Source organism: Nycticebus coucang, chromosome 10, assembly GCF_027406575.1.
Source record: "Nycticebus coucang isolate mNycCou1 chromosome 10, mNycCou1.pri, whole genome shotgun sequence".
Lineage (NCBI taxonomy): Eukaryota > Metazoa > Chordata > Mammalia > Primates > Lorisidae > Nycticebus > Nycticebus coucang.
Window position 1 is genome coordinate 127014792 of NC_069789.1, and position 8757 is coordinate 127023548.

At 50.1% G+C, this 8757-nt stretch overlaps 1 pseudogene; it reads right to left on the reverse strand.

The window, feature by feature from the left end:
* Window positions 1-3061: 3061 nt before the first annotated feature.
* Window positions 3062-4023, reverse strand: LOC128596609 (free fatty acid receptor 2-like; annotated as a pseudogene).
* Window positions 4024-8757: the final 4734 nt, after the last annotated feature.

The window sequence follows — 8757 nt, forward strand, 5'->3', positions numbered from 1 at the left end:
TGGCTATTTTTTTGTTGCAGTTGTCATTGTTGTTCAGCTGGCCAGGGCTGGGTTTGAACTGGCCAGCCTAGGTGTATGTGGCTGGTGCCCTAGCCGCTGAGCTATTAAGTGCCAAGCCATTTGCCTTCCCTTATCAAAGACAGAAATTAACCCAGAAGTACGGGTTACTGAGGGACAGGTGCGAAGAGCAAACTAAGCTCAACTGGTCCAAATCCAGTTAAAAAAATCCCACTGTTTACCTCAATCAAAAACATCCTCTAAAAACAGAAGCTAAAAATAGGCTAACACTAACACTACAGAATCTAATGTGAAATATCCAAGTGAAGATTGCAAATAGATTTTACTTGTCTCCCTCAGATACGTGGTATACAATATTTGCTAACATTTATGAATACTTTTACTAATTAGATTGAAATGTTCCCTTGCAGGACAAAAACAAAGCCCCAAATTTGTAGCGGCATTAGTGCATGAGATTATTCCCAAGGTTAGACTCCCTCAGAGTTTGCAGAGTGATAACGGGCCTGCCTTCAAAGCAGCTGTTACACAGAGAATATCTAAATCCCTAGACATGAAATATCATCTACACTGTTCTTAAAGGCCCCAATCCTCTTGGAAAGTAAAAAAAAAAAAAATACCATAATAAATGATAAAATCAAAAGGCAATTACAAAAACTAACTCAAAAGATTCATCTCCCTTGGACTAAATTACTTTCCATTGTTCTCCTTAGAATAAAAAATTTACCTCAGAAACTCATTTGTAGCCCATTTAAGTTATTATGTAGAAGGCCTTTTTAAACTAATGATTTATTATTAGATCAATAAACGTAATAGACTTAATAAACTTAACAGATGATATTAAGCTAAACAGAGAACCCCCCATTTCCCAGGCCTAGTCAATTTCATGTAACTTTCCTAGGCCTGGGAACAGAAGGGATTGTATCCATTCATTTGCTGGGATATATATATCCATGGACAAAGGACCCAGGGGCAGATTTTTTCTGACTTGGATTTTTCCCACTGCTAGGAAGTTCTGGTGCTTTTTCTCTGTATTCCTTTCTGTAAAATAAATCCTGTCTCACCACTGATCTGTGATCCATGGACTCATTCTTTGAATCCCTGAGACCAAGGACCTACTGAAGAAGAAAATCTGGTAACGCCAGACCTGTTGGGAGTATTTGAGGTATCTAGCTTCATCCTGTCCCTAAGCAGACAGCTCTTGGCCATAAAGGCTGTTTTACCATCTTGTGGAATAAGGTGCAGAGATTGAGGTACCTCTGCTGTCTCAGGTCTCCCAGGAGCAAAGAACCTGCTCACTTGAACTTACCGTGTCCTCAGAAGCAGGTCAAGAGTTGAGTTCTTTCTCACGCCACTTAGCCCTCTGTGTTTCTCCCAAAAGTCTGTTCCCACAAATCTAATTGGCCTCCTCTAGATCTCCAGCCTGATTATTCTTTCAGACTTTGTTCTGCTCTCATAATTTAGGCATCCTGTTTTATGTCCTTCTCTCAGCCGATTATTCCAGCTACATCTCGGGATGCAAAATCAATATCCACAAATCAGTAGCCTTCATTTACGCCAACCACAGTCAAGCTGAGAATCAAATCAAAGACACAGCCCCCTTCACAGTGGCCGATGGTTTGGAATGAGCCTGTGTGCTGCCGGGGTTCTCATGTGCTCCCCTCCCTGCCCCAGCTACTCCCTTTGTCTGATCAATTTGCCCTTTTCAAGACCCAACTAGAACTGGTTATTCTTTAGGTCTGCCTCACAAAACCTCCCTGAATCCCTAGACACAAGAGCAGCCATGAAGAAAATGGGGCCATCTGTTAAAATGCCCACCGAGGCCCAGGGGTCCTCACACAGCCCTTTGCTGTCTGCTCTCTGGTTCTGACTCCCAAGCTGGCTTCATCCCCTGGTGCCCTGTCCCCTCTGCTCTATTTCTACGTTCTCACCCGTGCTTTCCTGAAATCATGTAGACCCAAGGTGACTGCAGTTGTCTTGGAAGCCATTTGACACAGAGACATGAGTACACAACAGACCCATAACCTCTGTCTCTCCACAGGAGACCTGGCTTGTCTCGCCCCAGGTCACATGACCCAGAGCCAAGAGACACTTCATTCTCATCCTCAGGGACACGCACACTTGGCCACCACCCCAGAGCCTCCCTCAGGATCTCAGCATCTTATTTCCTCCTTTGCTCCTTTAATCTGCACTTTCCTCCAGGACTAAGATTTTCTAGACTTCCTTTCACCATTTCTCTCCAGCACACATGCACTTCCTATATAAATGGTGGGATTGGGGGAGAAATCCTTCTCTGCTGAATTTAATTGCATCATTTTACCTTTATACTTTTCTCGAATGTTCTCAACAATCTGGATTTACTTAAGAAAGACGGGGAGTGGGGAGGACCATCCCTGTATCCCTGGAGTCCTGGAGCAGGGAGCTTCTATGCTGGTGAGCCCTTTTGAAGAAAGAGCTGGATTTATGCCACCACTTTGGAGGCACCTTGGCAGCTTCTGCTGAAACTGAAGATGCTCATGCTGTTACCACCTAGTAGAGGAACTCTCCCACACGTGTACAGAGAGACCCGTACAAGGCAGTGCCAACCATCACTGAAACCAACATGCTGGTGAAAGATGGGAAATTACCTAAACGTCTATTGATAATAAAACAGAAAAAATAAAACTCAGCTTATCAATGAGCTCTGTAAGTTTCAGTGATGGGGTAGATATGGAAGATGATGTGGGGTAGAAAATAGCTGATTACAGAATGACTTGTACTGCCTGGCATTTATGGATATTTCGAAAAAAACACAAAAGACTACTAAACAGTGTTCAGGGGCTCAAGAAGGGACCTTAGCTGAAAATATATATCAATATGTAACCAATTTAAAAAAAAGAAAATGTATAAACCCTAAGGAACAAAACGAAAACACTCAGCGGCTGAACTGCCTGCTCCTCGTCTTTGCCTCTTAGGCTGGGCACAGGAGAACTCGCCCAGTTCTGTTTCATTGTTCCTCCTTTAGAGCCCTCCTCCCATGAAGGGTCACCCTGGGCTGGCACCTCTACTATTTTGTGAAGCTGCCATTGGCCATACCCAAGCTCCCTTTTTCTCCCCCTGCAGCCGGCTCTGCAGCTCTTTTCCTCCACCACCCTGACAGGGAGGCCCCCCCCGGCCTGCAGTCTTTGTAGCCCTCTGTCAAAGGCTGTGCGCACAGCGGAGGAGGAGAAATAGAAAATCAAGGGGTCCAGGCAAGCGTTGAGGGCGCTGAGCAACACGGCGCACGCGCGCCAATTCTGACTCCTCCCCTGGAAGAAGCCCACTATGTGAGACACGTTGTAGCGCGCGAAGCAGACCAGGAAGTTGGAGAGGGTCACAGCAGCCAGCCCCACGGCCCTCCAGCGCTTCTGGGCCCGCACGTTTGGCTGGGAGAGCATGATCCGCACGAAGCGCCAGTAGCAGAAGGTGGTGACGGCCATGGGGATGAGGAAGAGCACCAGGCACAGCTCCAGCCGCACGGGCAGCAGCACGTCCAGCTGCGCTTGGGCTAAGTCCTCGTAGCAGGTAGGGAGCCCTTCGGCACCTCCTGCCGTCGTCCTGTTGGCTGGTAAGTACTGGACGATGATGACGATGCTACAGTGTCCGAAAGACAAGATGCAGGAGACGAGGGCCGCGATCATGCCGTACAGGGGCCGCCACGCTGCGGTAGCGCCCCAGGCTGATGCCCGCCAGCAGCCACGTGCTGCAGTAGATGCCGCTGTAGAAGCCGTAGCCCGTCAGCGCGCACAGGACGCCCCCCAGGGGCCAGGAGAAGTCGTGGGCAGCCTCGAGCATCTTGAAGGGCAGCAGCAGCAGCAGCAGGAGGTCCGCCAGCGTCAGGCTGAGCAGGAGGACGTGCAAGGGCGCCGGCTGGGGCTGGCGGACGCGCCCCACGAAGGCCCGCAGGGCCAGGAGGTTGGCTGGGAGACCAATGAGAAAAGAGATGATGTAAACCAAGAGAATCCCTGTGTTTCGGGAATTTGGGGCCATCCTTCCTAAACAGAGAAAACACAGGGCCAGAGTGCCCTCGGACCTGAACCCATCCTCAGCGTGTGGCGGGCGCTCTCCGCCTCACCCAGCCCTTCCCACTGGGCGCAGTTTGCTCCCTGCGTGTGCGGCAGACAGAGGCCACCGTGCGTCCCCACCACACCGCTCCTTTAGTACTTGCCTCTGTCTCTTCCTTAAGAGAGACCCGGCGCGGCTGGGGGACGGCCTAAAGAGGTTTTGATGTCTCAGAAGCTCCCACAGGAAAGTTCTGAGGTGTTCCGGTCCCCACTAGGAAGACCACTTTGTGAGGGCGGTAGCCCTATCTGTCTTGTTCGCCACTGTGTCCCTGGCACCTAGAGCTGGGCCCAGCACAGACGGTAGAACCTCTCTGGTGGCCCACCTCCTCAGGTTGATCTGATCTTCACAGATGGAGCATGCACCCCAGTCCGTGTCAGTACAGTAGGCCTAGGTACTGTGTAGTTCTTGTGTTGACAACCTGCACGTGTCACCGTCCTTTGGGTGGGCAGCTCAGGGGTTCTGCTGTCTCTCTCAATAAGTGAGTGTCCGTGTGAACTGAGAAGCAAGCAGCCTAGAGAGGGCGCGCTGAGACGGTTGAAGGTCTCCAGAGTCTACTCAAAGTCCACGTCTACCCAGCCTGATCACTGTGACCTTTTCCTCTCCATATCTTTGCCTCTTTTCTTTTCTCTCTCCAGAATCATTGGGCTTGAACACATGATTCTATGCTGTACCCCTGAAAATGGGAATTGGCTTCAGCCTGAGGGAAAAACAGTATAAGCCCAAGATGAGTGCCAGATGTCCAGATGCTCCTGCTGAGCCTGTCAGAGAAAACCTGTAGGCCTGGGTAGGGTAGCCCAGGGGCCTGGGTGAGTCACCACATCCCAGTCCCAGCCACACCCCAGATCAGCCGCCTGACTCTGGGAAAATTCCTCTAACCCAGTGGTTCTCAACATTCCTAATGCCTCGGCCCTTTAATACAGTTCCTGTGGGTCGCAACCCACAGGTTGAGAACTGCTGCTCTAACCCCTCGTAGCATCATCTTAATTCCCTCTGAGCCACGTGTAATCAATGATTTCATCAGAATTACTATAGTCCCCCATAGGCCACCTGCATATTCACCCCTTCTCTCCCCTAAAGAAAGCTTATGTGTGCGAGATTTATGTAAATCAAAGAGTAACCTTTCACGCCTATAATCCTAGCACTCTGGGAGGCTGAGGCAGGTGGACTGCTTGAGCTCAGGAGGAGTTCGAGACCAGTCTGAATAAGAGCAAAACCCCATCTTTACTTAAAATAGAAAAACTAGCTAGATGTCGTGGCAGGTTCTTGTAGTCTCAGCTACTCAGGAGTTGAGGCAAGAAAATCTCCTGAGCCCAAGAGTTTGAGGTTGCTGTGAGCTATGATGTCATAGCACTCTACCCAGGGCAACAGAGTGAGACTCTGTCTCAAAAACAAAAGAACTTTATATGTCCATAATACAAAAAGTCCTCAGGGGGCTTGGCGTGGTGGCTCACACCTGCAATCTTAGCATTCTGGGAGGCCCCGAGGTTGGTGTATTGCTTGAGCTTAAGAGTTCAAGACCAGCCCCAGCAAGGGCAAGACCCCATCTCCACTAAAAAAAAAAAAAAAAAATGGGTGTTGTAGCAAGTGGCTATAGTCCTAGCTACTTGGGAGGCTAAGGAAAGAGGATCCCTTGAGCCCAAGAGATTGAGGTTGCTGTGAGCTAAGATGGGGCCATGGTACTCAGGGTGCCAGAGGAAGACTCTCTCTCTTTCAAAAAAAAAAAAAAAACAAAACTTAAATCTCCTCAAACTGATCATTAAAAGGTAGACATTTAAAATAAAACTAGAGGCCTTAACTGTTACTGATAACACATTATTGCATTATTTCTTTCTGCATTGAGAATCTTAGAAGAAGGGGAACAGATGGTCAGGAGATCCCTGCCTCCAGGCTGAGGGCATCTGTTTCTGCCCACTTCTCCTACCGTCAGGCTCACCAGCTCCCCCACTGACTTGGCCTGGCCTGTTTCCCATTTCTGTAGCCTCTCCACTCTCCTCTTTGGAGAGCAGACCCCAAGCTCTGCTGCCTCTCCACATACATTCCTTCTATCCACTCTTTTCCTAGGGTTGTGATCCCAAAACAGCCTCTTCCCTCAGCACAAGTGAAGGCCCTTGCCTTTTCCTGGAGGCAGATGGATGTCTTTCCAAAGACGTGTGCTCTCAGCAGCAGGTGGAACCTTGTCTGACTGGACCACCTTTTTCTTTTCCACAAACAGGCTCTTTATACCTGCAGGAGTCATGTGGCCAAATAGAGGAAGGTCAATAGTTGAACTCTTTCCAAAGCACCTTGACCCTCTGGGTCCCCCACCAAATTCTGTTCCCAACAAACTTGTTTCTCCCCAAATCCAAATCCAGCAACTCTTGTTTTGGGCTCCCTCCCTCTGTAGTCTAAGAGGCTGTTTTCTGTTTCCGTTCTGCGGGCAATTGTTCCACACGTGTGTGCTTACTCTGCCACTTCTCGTCCCCTCCTCCCGTCCTGCACCTGCTCCTCCCGTCTTCTCTCTCACGGCCCTGACCTGGTCAGTTTCCTCTTCTTTTTCCTGAAGCCCTCACTTGCTTGACTTCCTCTGGCCCATCAGCTCCCCTCTTACAGATTTTCTTATCACACACTGAGACCTTCCTGAATCGAGGCCACTTCCAGGGTGAGCCAGCTTCTGGGTCTTCCATGCCAGTCATTCTCTGAGCTGTGGGCTGCACCCTGCCTTGGCCACCTTCTCATCCTGCTGTTTCCGTCCTCACCTGTGTGGGGTCCACATTGCTCCTCTCATTACAAGGCACATGAAGATACGGACACGGGAGGCTTCGTCTCTCCCCAGGGAATGTGTGCATCTTGCTAGGGGCTTCCTGTTCCCACCAGTGGAGACCGGTCTTTCCCCTCAGCCTAGGAGGAGAGGCCTACAGCCAAGTTCCTCCCCAGAGGCCGCCTCTTGTCATTTCGCTCTCCACTCTCTGGTCCCTACTCTTCACCTTGTGGAAGCCACATTCCTGCTGGCTGACCCACACAGTGCCTGTCCTAAAATGGGTGCTCAGGAAGTGGCTTGGTGCCTGATGCAGGTAGGGAGGAGGCAGTATAATCACCTTTTAGTCTCTAGTGGGGTAGTTTGTGCTGTCTCACCATCTACTTTTTATTTAATAACAAGTGGAGATTGCTGGGTGGAACTGCTCTTAGAATCCTAAAATGCTGGAAGAGGAGCCTTTCCCCATCCCACCCTCATCCTTCATGCGGAGCCGATTCCCAGGTCAGGAAGAGAGCTGCAGGATCCTCTCTTCCAGCAGGGTCCAGGTCCCTGGATAATTTCTGAGAGCTCAGGAGTCTGTCACCGGGTCCCTTTCACCCTCAGTAAGGGGTGGTACTGCCTGAGGTGACCCGTTTCTCATCTGTCAGTTTGGGTCCAGGTGAGACTGACTCTTCTGGAGATGGCTATTTTGAAGTTTGTCCTTGGGGAAAAAAACCCTAGCACTGTCCCTTGGCTGTCACAGGTACTCGAATACTTGGGGAACATAAGGACGACAATTGGATGTGCCCCCAAGGAGCTCGCGAGCGGATGATATAAGCAGAGAGCGCCAGAACCTCTGCCTTCGCCTTTATTTCCATCCCGTCCTCCAAGTTATGGGTGTTAGGGAAATGCTTGACCCTGAGATCCTAGGGTCACTGAGGTTGAAGGGGGACTTCAGACTGAATTGTTTTGCAGAATCTTGAGGTTGTGTTGACCTCATGCACAGCTGTGTCGCAAGAGGGGAGGGCACACTTCAAGTGTCCACCCCCACCACCAGCTGCTGCCTCCCCGGCCCTGGTGCCAGTATCATGAGAGGGGGGTGCAGATGACACAGGTGGGGCCACCCATCCTTCTGGCTGCTCAGGCCAAAACCCTGGGAGACATCTTTGACTCTTCTCTGACAGTGACTCCATCAGCAACCCCTTCCCCTTCTGTCTTCAGAGTATATCCCAAAGCCAACCACTTCGCACCACACCCACCCCAGCGCAGGAGTGAGTCCCATCTCTCACCTCTGCCCCTTTGTCATCTCCATCTGGGCTCCCCACTTCCTGCTTGCTTCCTTCAGCCTCTTCCCCACACAGCAGCCAGAATCATCCTTTGAAAACATCAGTAAGCCATGTCCCTCCTCTATGCCCCATCTCGGCCAGCAAAGCTGGAGTCCTCACAGCGGCTGTGACAACCCTGGGCTTCTGCCTCATCACTCTCTGACCCCCTCTTCCCTCCCCTGCCTCTAATTCTTGAGTGCTTCTCTGGGGCAGTGGGGGGTTCTAGGAGGTGGGGAATGTCATTTGCTGGTATGTTTCAAATGAAATAGTGAGCCAACTGGTTAATATCTCCAAATTTATCAGGTAGATTGCTGTCTGATGTGCGTGAAGAATTCCATCTATCACAGCACTTTTTGTCTGTTGTTTGTTTTGTGATAATCAAAGATTGGGAGCAGCCCGCGTGCATCGGTAAAGACTCTGGTTACATAGAAGCTAGGGGGCGTCCACACAGAAATGCCATGCGTCTGTTACAAAAATGAGGTGGGTCTGCGCGTGCCAGTGTGTCCTAGATGTGCTATATGCAGTGAAAAAGCATAAGAATGGGGAGCCATGAAAGAGAAGGGGCCATGTGGCCACAGTCATTCAGTGAGTGTCTCCTGAGCAGCCCATGTCACAGCACCT